Source organism: Anser brachyrhynchus (assembly GCF_964034855.1).
Source record: "Anser brachyrhynchus genome assembly, chromosome: 20".
Classification (NCBI taxonomy): Eukaryota; Metazoa; Chordata; class Aves; order Anseriformes; family Anatidae; genus Anser; species Anser brachyrhynchus.
In genome coordinates this window covers 11529650-11551336 of record NC_137713.1, presented here as the reverse complement: position 1 = coordinate 11551336, position 21687 = coordinate 11529650, and the positions used below count along the sequence as shown (strand labels likewise).

At 55.8% G+C, this 21687-nt stretch overlaps 1 long non-coding RNA gene across 1 annotated transcript; it reads left to right on the top strand.

Moving 5' to 3' along the window:
* The first annotated feature begins 1851 nt into the window (after positions 1-1851).
* Positions 1852-16271, top strand: LOC308180602. The gene is made up of 3 exons (XR_013941053.1): positions 1852-2058; positions 3028-3222; positions 9551-16271. It is a non-coding gene; the product is annotated as an uncharacterized lncRNA (long non-coding RNA).
* Positions 16272-21687: the final 5416 nt, after the last annotated feature.

The window sequence follows — 21687 nt, the reverse complement described above, 5'->3', positions numbered from 1 at the left end:
CCGAGGGAGGGTGCAGCCAGCGTGCACTGTGTGCCTTTGGTACGAGCATCCTGGCACTGCAGCCCCACACCAGAGGCCAGATCTTTCATGCCCACCAACACTGGGGTTGGGGGCGATTACATCCCTTGCTAATGCTCTGGGTATCTCTCTCCCTCTCCCCTGGTCCTCCTGCTCCTGCTGCACCTGGGTCTCATGGTTTTTAGGCTGGGAGCAGACGGTCCCAGTCCCAGGCTCGTGCATGCATGACCAGCAGTGCAGGTGGATGATCCTGCTTTCCGCGTGAGGATCCATTCCCAAACCTGCTGGCTCCATCTCCTGGAGCCACGTCCATGGCAGGTGCTCCTGTGGCTCGGGGTGACCCTTCCCATCAGGTTGCAGCTCAGCCACTCCATAAAACTCCCTTCCTCCATGGCGCAGACCGCAGGGAGGCAGCCTGGGCTGAGGGCTGGGAGCGTCCAGCTGTGGCCGCGATCTCCGCGGAGGAGCCGTGTGTGGGGATGCCAGCATTTCCAAGCACAAGACAATTGTGCTTTATTTCCCCGCTGCATAGGAAAAATAATAAACATTCCTGGGGTTTGTTTTCAGGCTGCTTTGTGGAATAAATCTCAGACTGTTGTTGTCTCCCTGGGCTCTCCGGTCCCACAGAACTGTGTGTTCTCACTCCATGAGTCACTGCTGACAGCGCCTCTGAAACGCGGCGTGATGGCCCCGTGGTGCTCTGGCTGGATGCGCTGCAGACGCTGGAGATGATCTGCTCTGCACCCACAGGGACCAGCGAGCCCCCCCAGACCTCTTCGCCTGCTACCAGAAGTGGCCTGGACAGACTTTGCCACCTGGTCCTCTGCACCCGGGCTCTGCCTTCCAGCCCGGCGATGTCCTGGGCCTGACAGCGCGATGTGCTGCAGAGCTGCGAGGCAAGGGGTCTGCCCTGGGGCCCGGGGTCTGCCCTGGAAGAGGCTGGGGTTGTGTGGGAGCCAACAGCATTTCCCATCCCCTTTCCTTGGTGTGAAGGAGATACCCCGTGAGTGCCTGAGGGAAGCTATGGCTCTGCCTGTGGCCTGTGGGAACGTCCTTCAGCAGAGTCCATTTCGATGTGGTGGGACCTGGCCCTCTCCTGCGTGGCACAGAGCGCTTGGCCTGGAGTAGGGCCTCATGCTGGAAGGGTTGCTCTGTGGGAGAAGAGGTCACTGTACCCATGCCCTGGTCAGTCCCCACAGAGGCATCTGGATGCCATGGGAGGTGCATTGAGATGGGATGATCCGTACAACATGCTGGAGCCAGGTTCACACCACCACTACTGGAGCAGCTGAATGTGCTATTGGATGACATGGGGGTGGAAAATGTGGGGCAGTACTAGAAGGGCTTTCTGCAGCAGTGGTCCTTGGTGTGACCAACAACAAGCACCACCTGCATCATCCCCAGCACCTAGCAGAGCACCACCAAGGCCCAAGAGCATGTGGAGGCCTCATAAACTTGTCTTCCAAACCCTGCCAGATTTCCTCCTGCAAGTAAGGGGCTTTCCTTCCTCCCACCTGGGAGATAAAGGAGGCCTTGGGAGGTTGGCGTGGACCATACGTGTGAGTGAGGGGAGCCTGGTGGGCACAGCACCCCACATCGGCTGCTGCCGGATGGTTCCCCTGTGGGTGACTGGCACTGGGGGGACGAGCCCTTTGGCTCAGGGCTGGGAAGGTGGGAGCCAGTGCATGTCCGATAGGATGGGACAGGGTAGGGCAGTCTCCAGGAGGCCGGCGTGTGCATGTGGCTGGAAGGCTGACCTCGGTTGCAGCATTGCTACAAACATGTCCCAAAAATAACTGGTTTTAGAAACATGAAGTGTCCTCATACTATTACCCAACCCACAATACAAATGTAGTGGCACAGTGTGAGTTACGGCAAACAAACTGGTGCTGGGGGATGAAAGCAGATGGGAGGGACTCGCTCCCCAGGGCTGTTGATTACATGGCAAAGGACCTGTCTGGCTTTGGAGGAATCTGGGGGGTTTACAGAGCAGTCCATGGCAAATAATGGCCAAAACCCAAACAAACACAAAAAACAAAGGTAAAGTATTTTATTGCCTCATGGAGGGGGGTGGGGGGTGGGAATGGGATGAGCAACAAATGAAGTGCTATTGCCTGGAGGGCTTGTTCAGGCACTGGAACAGCTGATAAAAATATCCATCAGCATCGTGACCCCAGGCACGGGGCGGCTGCGGGGAGGCACACTGCTCGCCGAACAGGGGCCGAGAGGAACAGGCACTACCACGGCCCGACGATGGCTCTGGCACCTGGAGGCAGCAGAGCTGCTTTGTTAGAGGCAGGAGCGTGTGGAAGAAACGCGGTTCCAGCCTGCAGGAAAGGCTCGTGGGGGGAAAGAATTCTTTGCCTGGAGACGCCTGGTAGACACTCGGCGGATATCTTCTGCAGCCAATAATGTGACTTTTTGAGAGTCTCTAAAAACTGCAGATAAGAGCTGGTCATGGCGGAAAGCTCTGGACACTGTCAGGGTGATGAGTGAGCAGACTCTGCTCCACTAATGACGAGTTAATTGCTGCTCTCAGGCGTGGGGATCTGTAGGCACCGGAGAGCAGCGTGGCTGTGCTCACATTAGACATCAATGAACAACGTGTTTATTTGGACATCTGAAAGGTCAATTTTCTAAAATGTGAAACAATCGCTGGCATGACTGACTGGGACTGTAAATTTAGAGTGGGAGGCGTTAGCAAAAGCTGGGACTCATTCAAGGACATCCCAGCAATGCCCTAAAGCCATGATTTCATAGACCAAAATAATTCTCCCAAGGAAAAAGCTGTCAGCGGTGGTTTGGATGTGTAACTGGGGTGGCAGTGACTGGGGGGAGGACCGCAGTGCCCTGAGGTGTGTTGCAGGTGGGAACCAGGTGTGAGCCTGGCCAGAGGTTGGCATGGAGGGAAGGCAGCTGAGTAAAGGCCCATGTCCCTGCCCAGAGAGGGTAACGTGCTTTTTTCTCTTCCTCATCCTCTCTGTTTTGCTTCTACCATGCCTTTTGGAGGGGTGACTCATGCCGAGCAGCCCCAGTCAGCTGGTGGGAGAGCTGGCAGCGTGGAGCAGTGGCCATCAGAGGAGAAAAGAGACCTTGGTGGCATCTCCTGGTCTGTGGGACAATGCCAGCTGGTGAGAACCTCGGAAAGGTGAAGACCTCCAGGCCGGGCTGCTCCATCCTGCTGGGGAGGTGTGATCAGACGAGGTGGGCCATGGCTCGAGCTCTCTCCTTCCTTGGGAAGGGTTCTGGCAGGTTGTGAGCAGACACGGGGGGGTCACTTCCTCCAGCTGTTACTGAGCACCAAAATTGCATGATTCAGTTTCTCAAGACCCCTAAAAATTGGTCATGGCCCTACTACTGCCCAGGAGTTGTAGGAGTGGCGAGGAAATTTCCAGGGTTAGTGCTTCAAGCAGAGCCTGTGGGGTGCTCCCCCCTGTCCTGCCACTGCTCGTGTAGAGCAGGCAGGAGACATCTCCTCCTGCACGGAGCAGGCTTCCTGCTGAGCCAGGCACTGCTGCACCGGACAGATGGAATGTGTCCAAAACTGGGTCTAGCCCATGGGATGGAGAAGCTGGCACTGTCCGGAAGGGTGGGGAGAAGGGAGGCCTGCAGTGACCTAAAGAACTGCTGGTTAAACTGTACAGGTAGTAGAGGGGGAAACCAAATAAATCAATGAGCTTTCACTGGCTAATGTCAGTGAGAAGTCTAGAAATGTACGTTAAAGATGACCAAACCAAGCCAACCCCCAATCTCAGCCCTGTGCAAAACACATGGAGTCAAACGGTAAGAAGCAAAACCAGAAGAATGCAACAGATGACTCCAGCCTGTGCTTGGGTCGAAGCATAAAGAAGCGTTCACCCCTGTGGGGGCTAAAATATTTACATCTGTGATGGAGAAGGCTGTGCAACTTCAGACCAACAGGCCCGGTTAACTTATACCCTTGAGCCAAGAATGAACTGCTGGAAGAGTCCCTGAAATGCTGACACTGACATTGAACAAGTCTTGGAAAGACATGACAATATTGAGCCCTTGGAGACCTGCCAGGAGCTGGAGTTTGAAGGCTGAGGAGGGGGGACTGCAACCGGACTTGGTGTCCACTCATTGTGGTCCCCTGGTCCTAGGGGCTGGGAAACGAGCTGCACCGGGCTCAGCTTGTGCCACTTGCTAAGAGAATGCTGGGAGGTGACATGACCATTTTTATAGGTACTTGAACATAAAGATGTTTCCTGGTGGGGGAGGCTTTCAGGAGCATTGACAAATGTATGTTATGGTCAACTGGCTGGAAGCCTCATTTAGACAAACTCAGCCTTGAAACAAGCTGCAGTTTCCCACTCCTCAAGGGCCACTGGACACTGGAGGAGCTTTTTGGATGGGGGGAGGATTTGCTGCTGCCTGGAGCTTTGGCGCAGCAGCACAAAGCCGTCCTGCAGGCCAGGCTTTGGGCCAGCTTGTAGGAGAAATCATGGTGTGCATCCTGTTCCTTCGCAGCCCTTGTGAGGAACCAGCTGGCGTGCTCATGGTGTGCACAGATTCTTGTTGGAAGGGGGTTTCTGATCCACCTCAGGGCTACAGGCTGTGATGCTAGCACCAGGGTGGGAGACATGGAGGTGATGCTGTGAATGATCTGCAGGATCTGGGACCATGTTGCAGCTCCTGGGGCTGGGAGGACACAAACCCGTGTCTCAGGTCCTTGAGAGGATGGATCACCAGTTGTCACCTCTCTGCTGTTATGGCTTACACGGACGGGGGTGCAGGCACATGAGAGAACGAGTGCCAGCACTGGTACCCGGGCTGGGGAGCGGGGTGAGGACAGGATTGCTTTGGCTGGGTGCAAGGCCAGGAGCTGCAGAGACGAGGAGGAAGCTCCATTCTCTGGGCAGGGCACGGTGTCTGCTCACAAGCCACAGCTCCATCACATTTCTGAGAGCAGCTCCAGGGGGTCCAGAAGGATCAGCAGTTCCTAGAGCAGGAGCAAGTGCCTGCACGTGTCCCCTTCCTTCCCAGCAGTGAAGGGCTGCCGAGAGGTGATAGAGCAGCTTCACTGGGGTAAAGGGCTTTTCCCTGGGGCAGGGGGCATCCAGCCCAGCAGAAGGGCAGAGTGCTCACAAGAGAGAGAGTCCAGGTCCAGCAGCAAAGAGCAGCAGCCACCTGCAGAGCACATCATCTGCAGAGCACTGGAGAAGTTACAGGAGATGGACAAGACAGTGAAGAGGAATGGAGGATGCTGTGGGATACAGAGATATGAGCCACCAAACATGATAATGACAAGTGGCAGACAAGGCTGGGGACAGCGTACGTGAGATTTAATGTAGCCAAACAGACCCCTCATGCTCTGCCCCATGGCCCTGAGGACAGCCTTTGGTTACCAGTGTGCAGCCACCTGGCTGCGGAAGGGAATGGGCCTCTCCCTCTCTCCTGCCTTCTAGCCCGTCTGAGCCCAAATGCCTGTGTCACCAGGAGACTTTTTAGCATGGCAGGAACAGGAGCAGAAGAGATGTGCTTGCAGGATGCTGGGTCTGAGCATCGCCATGACTGGGGCCAGTCTCTGGGTGCCCCTTCCTGGAGCTCTGGGGATGGGGAGGGCCCTGGCCAGTCTCTAAAGGGGCTGTATCAGTGCCAGAATAATACTGGGCACTTTGCCTGGTGCCATTTGCACAGCTCTTGCTTTGGCCAGTGCCCAGAGCTGCCCTGTGCTTTATTTCTTTGGCACAGGTTCAGTGGGAGGTGGGTAGGGGGGAACAAAAATAGATGCTGTGAGAAGAAGCTGAGAAGAAAGCACACCATGGGCAGGAGGGGATTTGGTCACAACAGTGCACCTGAGCCCTGTAGGGCACTGTTATGGGAAGGTCACAGCTTTGGAGAGGGGGCTGTAAGGAGCAGCTCCAGGCTTTGTCCTGAAGGCCAGGAGGTGGCCGGCCTGGCTCCGTGATGCTGTGCACACCTTGCAAGCTGGCGGTGGAGTGGGGCTTGGCAGCTGTGGCTGTGATGGGTGGCCCTGCAGAGGTGCCCCCCTCCATGTCATGGAGACGTGTAGGGGAAGATCTCCTTTCACCCAGCATCACCCAGGACTTCTCAGTGGGATCAGGAAAGAGCTCCTGGGATACTGGGGTGGTGGCAGCATCCCTGCTGGTTTACTTTTGGAGACAGAGCCTCCTGCAGTGCCCACGTCCTGGGTGCTGCCCTGCGGTGGGATGAGGGGTGATGGGTTGGGAAACACCTCCAGCTCCCTGGGGCTGGGCACCCTGCTCTGAGCCCTGTCCCTGTCCTCCCCAGGGAGCCGGCTCCATCACTCCCACCCAGCCCTGCCAGCCCCGGGAAGAGGTGTCCACTGCCCACTCTATCTCACCGTCTGGGAATGTCTCCTGAGACTTTGCCTGCGTTTTGCTGTCCTTATTTGCCCCTCTCAAGGCTCACTCATACCCTTGTGTGTTCTCCATGGTGCATCTCCTTCCATCTGCCAAGTCTGGACCAACCCTTAAGGTCTCTCCTGCTCCTGGATGCTGTTTGGTGGCTCTAGGGTCAGCGTCTAGCACCAGCAAAAAGAATCACCACTTCTCCCTGATGACGTCCCCACTCCAGAGCCGGAGTCTGAGCCCATGGAGCTTTGAGAACATACATATCCTCCTCTCCTAGCTTGTTCTTCTCTGCCCAGCTGCAGTCTGGCCCCCCACACTACTAGCTCGTGACTGGCTCGGCTCAGCCCCTGCTTTTGAGGCTGCTTTTTGCATTTGTCTGTTTCTGAGCTAAGGCAGGAGCCAGCTGGGTACCTGCGCTTCCGCACAGGGTGCAGCCTGCACGTGTTTGCCTGCTCCCCATCCCCGCGCACAGCTCTGGGGGAATGCAGCACATCTGGATCCTCGCGCCCTGCCCCCGGCTGATGTGCCACATCTGGATTCCTTGCATACAAGCCCTGTCTAACAGGCTGTGTCTGGCTTCCCAGCATGTGATTCCTAGATAACAAGTCACTCCTGGATTTCCTACATGTGATTCTTGGATAACATGGCATATCTGGATTCCTTACATTCAATTCCTGGACAATATGGCACATATGCTCTCTGGCTAAGGCTGGAGCTGGAACAGGACTTTCTCTTTACAGTTTAAAGGATTTTTTTTTTTTTCTGGAGAAGATGAAGCTTTGACCTGAATTGCTGGCTGCCTCACAAAATCTCCCTTCTACCTCGGCTTTGGCTGCTCTTGGCTGGGAGCCTGGCTTGAAAACAAAGATCCTATCTCCCCCCACCCCGTGGGCTTTGGGATTGCTGGCGGTGGACACACCGCCCCTCGCCAATCACTGCTTACAATAATATTTTTCTCTAGGATTGAGCTTGGAATAACTTTGTTTTGACATAATCTGAACTAATGTCTCCCCGGCAATGACAGTAAACACTCGACAATAAGTCACAGCGCAGCCCTGAAGCTCTGCAGAAGGGGCTCCAGCTTTTGGACTCACAGGAACTGGTACAGGTCACCACTACAGGGATGGTCCTGGTGAGGGCAGGGTGCACCACAGCCTGAGACATTGGGTTTGAGCCCTTTCCCCTCATTCGCTCCACGAAGGGTGAAGGAGAATGCAGCACGGGGCCATTGCTATTCAGTTCCTCGGGCATGAGGAGTTATTGTGTCTGCGGCAGTGGCAGCTCCAATTTAAACACTGTCACTGCACTATTAATGGTCCTGGCACTCACTGACTCGAGAGCTCGGCCTGGGATCTGGGAGCACTGATGGCTGTGCAGCCCCAGAAGAGCTTCAATCTGCATCTCATGTTGCCCGTGCCTGGCTGCCTGTCCCTATAAGCTGCCGTGCTCGGGGCGCCCAGTGCTGGCACCGGCTGATGGTGCGACATCAGGCCACATCTCCTCCCCATCCCACCTTTCCCAGGGATGAGGGTCCTCCGGGAGCCCTGCGGAGAGGCTGTGCTGTGCCCAGGTGGTGTCACCTTCACAGGGACAAGTAGCACCCACCAAAACAGCTGCAATGAGGCTCAGCTGCTGCAAGGCTTTGGCTGATGTGTCGGGGGATGGCCATGGTGGGAGAAAAGGAGGGGCAGGGATAAGGACAGGGGCACCCAAGGGCCCCTGTGGAGAGGACATGTGGTGGGCACAGGTTCCCTGCCAGGGGGTCTCCTCCTTTCTCCCTTGGACAGCCCCTGGGGCCAAGCTCTGCCATGAGTGCCGATCAGAGTGGGACCTGTTGTCCAGCCGTGCTTCAAGCAGTGGCTGGACCTGGACCTGGTTTGTTTTATAAGCCAGCAGAATCAGTCCAAAGGTTAAAGCCACTGAAGGCTCTGCCTTCCTACCTTCTCTGCAGAGCTCTGCTTCCCATCTGCCTGCACCCCCTTGTCCAGCCACACACCGAGGCAGCGCAGGGCAAAAGCCGATGCTGGTAGCAGCCCACTTCCCGCTGGCTCAGCTCCCTGCTCAGCCCCGTGCAGCATTAAGACTCTCCTCTGCTTGAGACAGTTCCCAGCACGCTGCCAGTGCTGCACCACCGCATCCTTCATGCAGCAGGGCTCTGTGTACCGCCCGTGAGCCGGCAGTGCCCATCACAGCTTCCCGCCGTGAAGGCAGCGCTGGCCGTGGCAGCGCAGGCACCTTTCTGTGCCAGTGGTCAGCGCCTGGCTGCAGCAATGCTGCTTGGTCCAAGGGTGTAATCCTCCGTCATCCCCCATCCTTTGGTGAGACAGACGTCTCCTGCCATGAGCCTGACCCTTGCAACAGTGGCCAGCATCTCTGAGCCCCAAAGCAGGGCCGTAACTTTGCATCCCAGAGCTAAGGACACCTGGCAGTAGGTGACACCAAGAAGACCCATCCCCACCTGAAGACAGCATCTGGGCTCTGCAAGAGGAGGCTATACCCCTTGGGTATAGCTAGAACTGCAGCTCCTCTGGTTATTCTGGAAGACCATGGGCGGCCTTCTTTTATTTATTTATTTTTTTTTAATGGATGAAAACATCTGCTTGCTATTGTGACAGGAAAAAGGAGCTGTTGAACAATAGCTAGGGGACTTCTGAATGTCAATGGAGCAAGCTGTGGAAGACTGGAAGATGGATGGATGTCACTGATGGCTGGTGCCACGGACAGTAAGAAAAGTCTGCTGAGGTGCATGTTTCATACTCCTTGGTAAAGGAGAGAGGAGTTTCTGGGGAGGGTGCAAAAGCAACAGGATGCGATTCGAGGCACATTTCTTAGCCGTAGAGCCATCAACCACCCTGCATGGCCAGGGCAGAGGTCAGGGAGGTAGGGAGCAATGTCCCTGCATTGCAGAAAGGAGCTCCGCGAGGATGGAATTGCACCGATGTCTTGTCGGGATGCGTGCTTCGCAGCAGAGAGGCAGAGGGGACACGCAGGTGGTGACAGTCTCTGGCCATGGTGCAGGTGCTGAGGTAGCCCTCCTAGAGAGGATGGTGGGCTTCCCAAAAGCCCAGGACCTGTCTGGGTGGCCTTATTCATCCCTCTCTCCTTTTTTTCCCTCTTTGTCATGTCACAGGAATCCTTTCATCCGCATGTTTGTTTTTCTTTCGGTCTCTTTGCAGATGCTCAGTAATTCTTTGAACATATCAGACGGGTTTGTGTATCCCTGTGTCCGAGTTGCTCTGTGGATTCTCCCCAGAAGAAAACAGGCACCTCTGGAGCATGTTGCACGCTGGCCTGAGGTCATGTCTAAAGGCAGCCTGGCAGACGCGCGCTGGAACGCGGCCTCTGAGCAGAGGGCAGGCGGCGAGCTTGAGGGGAGAGCGATGCTGCATCTGGGAGCACTTTTTGAGGTGTGGAGAGATGGTGAGCACTGGTGGGAATAAACATTGTGATGCAGAAGGGATAGGAAGGCTTGTGAGTCTAAGTGCCTGGGGCATGGTGGAACCACAGACAAGTCTGGAAGCTGCTTTGGAAAAGAGAATGTGCAGATGTCCTGTCCCTGAATACTCTGGGAGCTCTGGGTGGCTCTGGGGCATGTTTTCCCTCCAAGGCCGGCCTGGCCCAGGAACATCAAGGCCACCTCAGCCCATGAGTCCTGAGGGCTCCTCTTGGTGTCTTGGCCATGCTGGATGCTGCCCTGCCTGAATGAAGTGGGGGCCCAAAGCTAGAGTGTGATCCCTTGGAGAGCCACAGACACATGAGCTCTCCAAACATCCTTCCTGTGCCCCAAATCCAGCCACGCTACGTGGTGTGGGGCTGGGCCGTGCGCTGGGCCCCCCTTCTTCATTCTCTGGGCTCCTCAAGCACCGCGGAGGCCACGCGGCACCTGAGCAGCTCAGAGGAGAGCAGCCCAAAGCTGGGGGGCTCAGAACAAGACCCTTGACGTCCAAGACAAGACTTGGAGAGCAATGCTGCTGAAAAAATGCCATGCGATGCAGGCAGAGCTGTGGCCCGCAGGCTCCTGCTGCCTGTGGGTGCGAGGCCAGGGGCAGGGATGTGGGCAGGGCTGGGTGCTGGGCGAGGCAGGCTGCTCGCCTGGGCTCTGGGCAGCGCTGGGGATGGTGCTGTGAACCATCCAGCCCTGCTCCGGCACCGTTCAATCCCGCTCTGCCTGAGCCAGCCCCTTGCCACGCCGCTGGTTCTGCTTCCAAAATGCTGTCTGCTTCCCCAGCAAGCTGAAGACTGTGGATGTTGGATGAGTTTGTAGGCGGGGAAATCGGGAGCAAACTGGACTGGAGATGGCTGCTAAGTCCTCAGGCCCTGCCGGCTTGTGGTAGAAGGGGTGCAGCAGAGATGTGCACAGACATCTTGGGAAAACTCTGGGTCGTGAAGCCAAAACCAGCACCCAGCGCAGTCCCTGTGCTCTGCATCTGCAGGCACTGATGTGTGCGAGGCACCGAGGCCAGGAGAGGGCCCATCACAGCCTCAGCGTGGTGTTTACCTCCCTTGGAGCAGCCCTGAGAGCTTTCTTCACAGGCAGCAGCTGACATCTGGAGAGGCAGAGCCGATCCCCGTGTTGGGGTGATGGCACTGTGGGCAGGGGCAGGCAGAACTTTGTCAAGCACTGGGGGCAGAGGGAGCCTTCCCTGGGAGCATTGGGCAGCCACGCGGTGCTGCACAGGAGCTCGGTGAAGGATTTGGTGGCCACTACTGAGCACAAAAGTGGCTCTTGGGTCCTGCCAGGGGGCCCCGGGGAAGCAGGGAGGGCCCGGGGTGGTGCAGGAGCACGCTGGGGCACAGAGGGACACCAGTGGCAGGGCAGCATTACCAGTGCCATCAGCTGGGCGGCCACACGGGGACCTGGAGGGCAGGGGCGGCTGTGATAGCAGGGCAGGAGGGACCCACAGAAGGAGCGGGGAGGGGGGACCCATGGGTAGGCCGTGGGGCACACCGCCAGATGTGGCACCTTGGGATGTGAGAGCTGCAGTGAGGAAGCGGAGGCAGCCTCGGTGCAATCCTTGCAGATGCTGTGGCAAGATGTTTTCAGATAAATATTTACTCTGAATACATCCATTGTAGGGGTCTTCCATGTGCTTGGTGACAACATATAGAAACCCTCCTCCCTGTCATGCTGAGCTGTTGTCTTTGCCCTACATGTGTGACCATGAGGAGGATGAGGACAGAGCTACTGGTCCTGTCACTTCCCACCAGTCCCGGGGAGGACGAGCTTGCTGGGGCTGACCAGAGGCAGCTGGGAGCAGCTCTGCAGCCACCTCCTTCACATGACAGCACAGGCAGAGCAGAACCCACTGCAGAGACCAGGGTCTCCCCCAGCACCTGAGCTGCTCCTGCAGGCAGTGATTGCTCCCGAAGGGACGGGTGAGCTGCACCCAGCACACTGCCTCTGCCCAAGTGCAAAGGAGGCCTGAGGACACGGATGGGGAGGGGGAGCGGAGCGAGGCAGCACAGAGGAACAATTGAAAAGAGGAAAGAGGAAATCCTCCTGGAGCTGTGAAAGTGTTTTCCCAGACTGTCTGGCCTGCTACAATGACCTCATTCTCCGAGGTGATGTTAATTGGGCTGAGAGACTGGAGAACAGGCTGTCCAGCCCTGCAAGCACCACTGCCGCCGTCACCTGCGCAGCCCCAGCACGGCACCCGCGCCTCCTGCCCAGCAGCATCCATCGGGTGCCGCTGCCGCAGCCCTCGTTAAACCTGACCCAGGCTGCCCCTGCCGAAACGCAGAGTCCCATGCTTTTGCCAGTGGCTTTAACGAGGGTTAACAAGCCACAGATTTCCATTAGTTCATCTCAGCTGTTTATCCTGGAAAATTCCCTTTGCAAAATCAGTGTGATGCACACAGATCTAGAGGGAGGGGAGGGCATCCGAGTGCTGTGCATGCCAGGTTCAGAGGTCTCCGCTCATCTCCAGGCACTGATATCCTCATGACAGCAAGGTCCAGGAGACCAAGCGCTGGGAAGCATGGTCTTGTGGATGTGAGACCACAGGAGGGTTCGTTACCAGAGATAAGGAGCTCGTGGGGTGGACATCCTGTTCCCTGCATGGGCGCCAAGGGGGTGTCTCCTGGTGGGTCAATATTTTAACTGAGATAATGGAGGTCTGAGTAATGGGTCCCCTCCCAAATCCTCTTTCTCTACAGATGTGTGGGCACCAAGAGAAGTTTTTTCCACATTCTTGCCCAAAGGCATTTTCTGATTTCTTACACGGAGAGGGGGAAACCAGCAGAGTTTATCTCCTCCCACATGTTTATCTGACTTTTAAACATCCTTAAAACACGGCTCCTAAGGCCACTAGCTGCCTGTCAAATTTGCCTGAATTTGTTCCACTAATTATGAAGGCATGAGGAGCACACACATGCGCGTGATTTCAGAAGGCTAGCTTCTTTGCAAAAAAACAAAACAAAAAGTAAGCACTTGCGAGTGCTTTTATGTAGCAGAGAAATTAAAATAGTGAGAATGAAAGGCTGGACATTAAAGCTAGATTTCCTCAAATGTGGACCGGCGCATATCTCAACACCGACTGCTGGAACAAATTACAGAGAGCAAAGGTTGAATTCTCCTTGATAGCTTGGCAGGCAGACTGGCTGCCTTTCCGGCAGAAGATCTTAAGCCAAAAGATAGTTCCTGGTCATGATGGTAGCAGGGCAGTGGTGTCACGCCTGAAGTTGTTTGAGCTGCATAAAATGAAATCTTATGGACATAAATTTGGTGCATCCGAAAGACCGTGAGCAAAATAACAGTGCTGTGCCATTGGCTCCTGCTCAACAATGCTCATCAGCAGCCTGGTTGTCTCCAGGCAGTCAAGCAACCACATCAAGTGGCTATTGCACATCTTCTAGTGGTTATTGCGCATCTTCTGTGCTCTCATTGCATCCCCCAGCAAAATGTGGGTGTTTTGAAGGTAGGAAAATGTTGTCATGGAATTTATATTCCTATTAGAGAAGGCAGGATCAGAGCCAGGCCACTGGCACATGGGGTGGAAGTGGGGGAGAGCAGCAAGTCCCTAGACCTAGAGGGCTGAGAGGCTGTGTCCCGAGAAGGATGAGCTGCTTCCTGATTGCCGAGCTCCAGCACCACAAACAAAGCCACAATATTTGCTAATGCAGTCTTCACCTCCCTGCTCGAGTCTCTCAGGCCGGGCCAGCAGGCAGGGACCAAGCTTTGACTGCGATTTCCTCTAAAAATCTGTGGTCACCCCTCTGGGGAGCTGTGGGGAGCAGGCTCTGGGTCATGGTCTCATGTGGGCTGGAGGCTCCTCGATGGGAGAGGAAACCAAACCCACAAAGCAAACCCACAGCTGGGAGTGTGATGCAGCAGAGAAAGGAGCCTGCCCATGGCTTCTACCCCCTGTACCTTCCCCTGGTCACCCTGAAACGAGGGTGAGCAGCAGTCAGGAACTCCTCCATGGCTGTGAGCTCCTCCATGTCCTTCAGTTTCCTCCTCTCTCATTCCCTCCTATCCACTCAGCTGGCACCAGCCTTGTACTTTCTTTGGGATTCCCTGAACATTCCCTAAACACAAAGACTTCAGTGCTGTGCTTTTCTGTCCTTCAGTTCTTGCTGTTTAAGTGCAAATGTGCTGCAACCACCTGCCCTTGGGTCATGATGACATTTCTTGGTCATCCCATCCAACCAACTCAGATATGTTGGCATTCATACTCCCACATCAACAGCATGAGACCACAAGAAGAAACTGTCTGAACCTTTTTTTTTTTTCACTTGAGTTTGGCTTTCAAGAGTTAAAGGAGTTTCTTTTTACCATCAGTGTTGCTGATAAGCACACTCAACTGCCAAATGCCATTAATTTGTAGCTTTCTTTAAAGATAAGAGAGGGTTCCCCATGGTATTGGAGGCTCCATTCTGCTCCCACTGTGCCCCTTCCAAATAGCTCCAGTACCATATTTGTCTAGTTTGAACTGCAAAAGGGCGTAATAATCTCCAATACTGGCATGTTGCTATGAGATCTTAAATACCGGTAATGAGCAGGGACTGTCAGTGGCGTTTTTCATGGTGGAACCTCATCAACTTTTGCTCCAGGACAAATAACAGTAAGCAAAGCCAAGAAGTCCTCTTGGGAGACAGTCTGCCAGACATGAGCCATGTCTAGATTGCGGCTTTGGGTAAGAGACCTGTCTTGCTCGAAGCAACTACAGTACCGCTGATGTGCCTGCAGTGCCTGCCGTGTCCGTAGGAATGGTGCTGGAGGAAACACTCATGCAGCATCCACACGTTGTACTTGTTGAGTGACCAGAAGTCGATCTGTGGATGATGTGTGGGGTGTCTCATTCACTTGTCTCCAGTTTTGCTCCCTGTGAGATATCTGTGCCTGCCTATGTGGGCCTAGCTCCTGTCAGAGCAGTCGTAGCCGCTCAGCAGCTGGGGACACCTGGTGAGGCAGACCTTTCCCTGTGCACTTTCATTCCTCATAGTTAGCTCTTACCTTCTGTGTGCCCCTTGGCAGCTCCCCCTCATAGGGCTGTTCTTGCCTTTAAAGGGAAGTTTTGCTTGTCTTGGGTGTAACGAAGAGAAGATTTTAAGCCAAACAACAGATGACATCTGGTCCTTGTGCCCCTCAGCACTCGTTTTTAATGCAGGATATCTTAACCATTTTTTGTGTCAGTCTTTTTTTTTTTTCTTTTTTTTGAATATATTAAGTATTTTTAACGTGGACAACACTGTTGTATCCAGATTGTTCTCTGGAATTGGTAGTCCCTTCCAGGTTTGGAAAATTTGAATCTGTTCCTGCCTGCTGACTTTCAAGATATCTTTGGTTGGTAGCGAAGTGTTTTGTCCGTAGGACTTGATTCTGCTGCAATAGTTTTATTTTTATGACATTAGTCTTAGCTCTGTCGTGAACACTTCAACTTGTATAACTTCTACATTGTTCTTTATTTCCTACTAGTTTTGCTGTTATTCCCTTTGGAAATGGCTTTATGTTGAGTCTTCAAACACCTATTTTTTTCAGGATAGCACAGATTTTTCTTATGGGATGATTTTATTTGATGAGTTATGACTTTATCTTCATTTTTTAAACTACTTGAGAAGCAGCTGAAGTTAATTGTTGAGTCTTAGTGATGTCATGGGATTGCATTTGGAACAGAGCTTTCATTATGCTCTGTCTCAAATTGCAGATTCTAATAGCAAAATTTTGCTGTCTTCTTTGCTGTCCAAATTTATTTGAAATGTCTCTTGCAGTACTGATGAGTCCATCTCTTCCTTAAGGATGTCACTGAAAGCATTGTTATTAGGCAGGAGAGTACTGACCTCTGCATCTGGTTTTGTGTTGTTTTGAGACATAACTTGAGATCCAGATTCTTTGCTAATAAAATCATCATCTAAGGCAGAATTTAGAGCTGGCATATTTTGTCCTAGTGCTTATGTTTTAATTTTCTCTATTTCGGAATAAACAAACCAGACCTGAATATGGTATTTCTTCTTCCTTTCTTTCTTTTTTTTTTTTCTTCTTTTAGTTTATTTTTTTTTTCAACCTATTTGAGCAAATAACTTTATATGGGTTCAGCCCACGCTGTTGCTCACCTCTCTTGCTTAATCTAGATCTGAATTAATTGAGAACAGCCTTGCTTTTCCTTTATGAGCTACTGATGCCTCATTATTGATGTTTTCTCTTCTGACACTGGGACACCACTCCCTCTCTCCTCTTCACTTGGAGGCTTGTGGGTGGGCAGCTGTGGGTGCTGCCCAGCTGGTCCTCAGAGGATGCTCTGGAGGAGGCCCAGCTGCTGCAGCAGGCAGCCCAGGCTCCACCAGTGGAAGTCTCCCTGGGCTGGTAGGCTGGGAGAAATCAGCCTGACTGGCATGGAGAAACCATGCAGATCAAGCCCCTTTGCTCTGAGGAAGACAGGCCAGCTTTGGAGGTGTGGCTGGGTGCCTCTTCCTGGTGCCATTGCTCTGCTCTGCCCTGCCTCATTTCCCACTGTGGTCAGAGCTGAGCACTGGTGGTGGGGAGCAGGATGAGGATGGACTGGGTGGGCGAAGCTGTCCTCCGGGCCAGTGCTTTGGGAAGCCTGGTGGGGGGTGCCTGGTGGGGAAACAATGGGCTTTTGTCTCTCCTGCTCCAGGGACAGAACAGGCTGGCCTGAGCTTGCTCAGCAGCAAGACCAGGATGGGTTTCACCTCCATGTGAATGTAGCCAGTGCTTTTGCAGTGATTTTCATAGCACGGGTAAGAACTGCCAGGCAGGGCCAGCCTCCAGCCGGGCACCCAGCTGTTACCTGCTCTGGGGGCTGCATCTCCCCCTGCTCTGGGAAAGCCCTGACCCAGGGGTATTGGCCAGGGGGAGAGGCAGGTGGACCTAAGAGGGACGGCGGGCAGTGCTAGCGCTCTCCACTGGTGTGGCAGAGGAGTGGGGACTCATCCTGGAGAGGTGGACAGCAAGGCTTGGCCAAGCTGGAAGGGGTAGGGACCTACTTCTTGTCTTCCTGGACCTCGTGGCTTGTGGGGACAGCGAGACCTCCAGTGCTGGGCCAGTTGCTGGGGCTGGGGACATGTGTCTGGGGACAGAGAGGGGCTGGGACATGTGTCTTCCGTTGCTGGTGGCCTAATTCACCTCCTCACAGAGGGGTGGCCATCTGCAGGAGATGCTCCAAAGCCTGCCTGAGATCCTCCTGGCTCCTTGCTTGGGAGCACACAGGAATCCCAGGGAAAGGACAGAGCAGAGGAGGCCCCTCGGGATGTCCAGTGCTAACACCAAGGTCCAGCAAGACAAGGGGAGGTGTGCCGCTCTGCCCGACCCTCCTCAGCCAGCCCCCCAAGCCTCCTCCATCCGCCGCCAGCTCCTGTCCTCCCGCTCCAGGCAGCTGCCGGGGTCTGCCTGAGTGCCTCCAGATGTGCGGGCGGCCGGCGAGCCAGATGTGCAGCGCCGCTGGGGGCCCCCAGCAGCCGAGGGATGCTGTCAGCACCCCCACCCTGCGCAGCCCCCCGGGCAGAGGACTGGGTGCCCCTGGGGACCGCCCCAGCCCCGAGTGCTGCCGTCCCCTCTGTGGGGGAATGGGCAGGGCTGCGCCCCCCTCCAGATGTCTGCCTGGCCCCTGACCCCCGTTCCCCTGCAGCAGGGCCTGTCTGGGCCACGCCAGCAGCTGCGCAGGCGCTGGGAGTGCCGCAGGCCTGGGGGAGCGGGGATGAGAGGCGATGCAGCACGGCGGTGGGCTTGTTCAGGCAGAGCCCAGGGAGGTCCCTAGGGAAATGCAAGGTTCTGGGCTACGGCAGCCAGCACCCCCAGCCCTGCTCTGCTTGGGCCACACAAGCCGTGGTACCCCATCTGCCCACGGGTCATGAATGTGTTGGAAGGTGGGGGAAACTGAGGCAGTGGTGCCCCTGTGACGGTGCCAGGCCATCCTCTTGCCTATGGAGTGAGGGGACAACCCTTGTTCATGGGCAGCATGACACCAGGGTAGAGATGATCTTGAGGGCACACTGGGTGGCAGCCTTGGTGTCTGATGTCCTGGGGAGCCCAGGACCACTGGACTCCAGCCAAAGCCCCTTGCATGTCCAAAAGGCAGGGATTCTGTGAGCAGGGAGGGAGGACAGAGCAAACGTGCAGGCGGTGCCTGGGCAGAACGTGGCTCCTCTGCTCTGGCACCTTCATGGCTCTCAATCGCAGGCTGCTCAGGGGACCTGAGCGCTGGTGCTGCCCCAGCTACAGGGACCCCTTCCCTGCCCAGTGAGGAGGCCACAGTCCCTCTCTGATGGTGCCAGGCAGCCCTGTGCCCACCCCATCCCCTCCCCATGGTGCTGCGAGCCCCTGGCAGCTTTCTGGTGCCCCTCAGCACCCCATGGTGGCTGTAGATCCTGGGATCCCAGCTGTGAGCTGGGCTCTGCTTGGTCAGAGACAGCCTGGCGTGAGCTTTCCCTGGGCCAGGAGAAGCTGCATGGGAGCCTCTCCTCCTTCTTGCCTGTGCCCTGTGGGGAAATGGGGTGATGCATGGCCCCACTGGGGGCCTTCAACCCACCCTCCTCCTTCCTGAAGCTCTTCTCACCTCAGGAGGCCCTGCAGCCCAAAGCCTCCCTGCCCTGCCCCAGCCCTTCCCCTTGCACTAGGGCTGTTTATTCACCCTGCAGACACACCACAGGCAGAACCATGAGCTTGATTCTCAACAGGCTTTTGGTGGAGCTGATTTTGGGGCAGCAGGTCTGGGCAATGGGATTAGGAGCCATTATCTGTATGAGGGCACCCTGGGGGATTGCAGCCTTGGAGAGACAGCTGCCTGGAAGAGAATGGGATGGGCAGCAGAGCCCATGGAAGGCTGTGCGGGAAGCTCTCCCTGGCCAGGAGCTGCTGTAACTATCAGTTGTTGTTCCTTGATAAGAAACTCTCCAATGTTGCCTGCCAGAATGGGATGGGATAGGGAGGGATGGGATGGGAAGGGACAGGAAGATATGGGATGGGATGGGATGGGATGGGATGGGATGGGACGGGATGGGATGGGATGAGATGAGAAGGGATGCGATGCCCGAAGTGTGCCAAGCCCCATGGGGCCATCTCCAGACCCCTGGCAGCAAGTAGAGGTTGGGCTGAGATGAGAGCTGGTGCTAAGGGGCACGTTCTAGATACTGAAGAGGGATGTAGGCAATGAGCAGCTGGGAAGCCTGGAAAATACTATATCAAGGCCCTGTGGGTTGCTTGCTGAGGGGTACAGCTACACAACATTTGAATCCCTGGCCTCTGCCAAATCAGTGCTGCAAAGCAGTACCAGGAGAGCTGCTGCTGCCCTTTGGGCTCTTGGTCACGGTCAAGGAAAATCCCACCAGGAGAACCAGAGAGAAACTTTGCAGTGACATTTAGGATGTTATTTAAAGGAGAGAGTCATGAGTAAGTCTGACGAACTAGATGCTCATTTATAAAGATAAACACTGCATAGTATTCATTAAAATATTTTTCAATATTTTGCCAGCTGCTGATCAAAAATCAAAGTAGCCTTGAAAAATGTACAAGGCTTGTGAGAAACTGAGCCCGGAGCCCCAGAGGACACATTTCCATGAGGCGTGCCTCCAAACAGGCACAGTCCTGGGCAAGATGTGGTCTGTGCTGGCTGGGCTCCTTACACCATGCCCTGCCCTGGGCTTTCCACTGCCCTAGAGGCTTGCACCTGGCAATGTCCTCTTCCCTGGCCAGCAGCTCGGGCAGGGCATGGAGTACAGCCCCTGGGGCCATTCCTCTAGTTCACATCAAGGCAGAACTCAATGCTCTGGCCCTCAGGGGTAGAGCCTGGTGCTGTAGCTCCTTGCTCCCGAAGGGCCATGCCAGTGGGACTGTCTGCCCGTGGGGCTGGCAGTGGTTCCCAACGGGGCCCCAGCATGGCCTCCTGGTCCTCTGTGACCTTATGGATGGAAAGGACTGAGCCCCCTCCATGCTATCTCTGGTGCTGGGTGATGTCCACAGTGTTGCATCTCACTGCTGACCACTAGCCCTGCTTCACAGGCTACAGCACCAGCAGGACATGGGGTCACCACAACAGGGTGCCCCTGTGCCCTGCGACAGCAGCAGGACATGGTGGACCTCACAGGCAGCACCCCTGGCTGTGACCCCCTGTTAGGGACAAGGTGTCCCTCCGGAAGGTGCATGTCCTGAAACCTCCTGTCCTGGTGCCTTGGCGACCTTGGCTCTGCTGTTATTTGTGTCTGGGTCCCTTATCTCAACGCCCCACCTAGCACAATGCTGACCATGGTCACCCCGGTGCCAAGGCCATGGGTGAGTCACAGCCCTGTGCCAGCCCAGGCACCACTGCTCAGGGACAATTGGAGGAAGCCGTGTCCCTTGGCAAGCCCTGAGATTTCTTCTGGGAGTGACATGGCTGGGGCCGTGCTTGTTAACATGGGCACGGGTCACACACACCTCCCAGGGCCACCGAGACAAGCTCGCACCAAGGGGGCTCTGTTCACGCACACACGTGTGTGCAGAGAAGGGGGCACAGTGATGCGTGCACGCAATCTGCGTGTGCTCATACACTGGTACACGGGTGCCCTCGCGCTGTGCAGCCAGGCTGTGTGCTCAGGGGAGGTGCCATGGTGAAGCACCTCAGCATCTTCTGCTGGCACTCAGCTCCTGAGAGCCCTCAAACCTGCCCAGGCTCTTTGCCACCCCCCCACTGCCTCTGAAACCTGGGTGCCACGGGGTCCCCGGGTGCCACCCTGCCTTGCCCCACCTCTGCTCCCTGCAGGGCTGCCTGCTCGGCGCTGCGTGCCTGCAGGGTGCCTGCGGTGCTTGGAGGAGGCCGGAGCAGTGCAGCCGTGCAGGACAAACTCCTTATAAGGCTGGAGACACGCGGGCGGCCGCTGCTTTCCCAGGCAGCCAGGAGTTCCTAGAAGTTGGCTCCTGGTGCCAGAGAGCAAGTCCTGGAGAGCTGCATGGGCCAGCCTTCCTGGAAGGAGTCGCTGGCCGCGGCAGCGCCCGCCTTGTGCAAGCTCTTGCCCCGCCATGCACTGCCCCGGCGGGGGTGGCTGTGCTCCCTGTGTGTCCCCCTGGGCCATGGCTGCGCATGTGGAAAGCCCTGGCGTGGCCAAGGCTAGCACCCAGCACTCCATCCCAGCCCTGCCCCTGCAGACGCGTTGCCAAGAGCCATCACCATCGCCACTGCCATCCCTGTCCCCAGCCCTAAGCCACTGCTGGCCCCATTCCCCAGCTAGGAGAACACCCCAGGCTTGAGCCCAAGTGTGTCCTGTGGCTGATAACACCCAGAGCTTGTAGCCCTGCAGCTCCTGCTTGTGCCTTGCATCCTCCTGTGCTACCAGCAGCATGGTGGGTCGTTCCAGCTTCCTTGAATGGGGTAAAGGTGTCTCCTGCTGCCGGGGTCTCCCCATGACTTGAGAGCAGTCCCACCTGCCTTGACACCACCATGTGCTCAGGACACCCAGTGTGCATCCTCCATGGGTCCAGCTTGCATCCAGTGGCACCTCCAGTCCCACATGGACACCTGAAAGGTGCCTGCTCTCCATCTCGGGCATCCCCGACACTTACAGACGGCTTCCATTCCCTGACACCGCTCAGTCGCTCCGTGCAGACTGTGTCCCCTCCTCCACGTGTCCAAGATGTCCCTACCGCCAGCATCACCTCAGCATATGCCTGGACAGGAGATGGCCATGAGACGATGGGCAGCCTCCAGGACCTCAGGGAAGTGCGCGGACACCCGTGCACAGATCCACCACTGGTCTGTGCTTCCCAGAAGAGGGCATGTGGGCGACGAACACCAGCACAGAGGTGGGAGGTCCCAACCCCAAGCATCCCAGCTCCTTGATCTGAGGATCTTGACTTCTGTGACCCTGGGATCCTTTTGACCCTTTG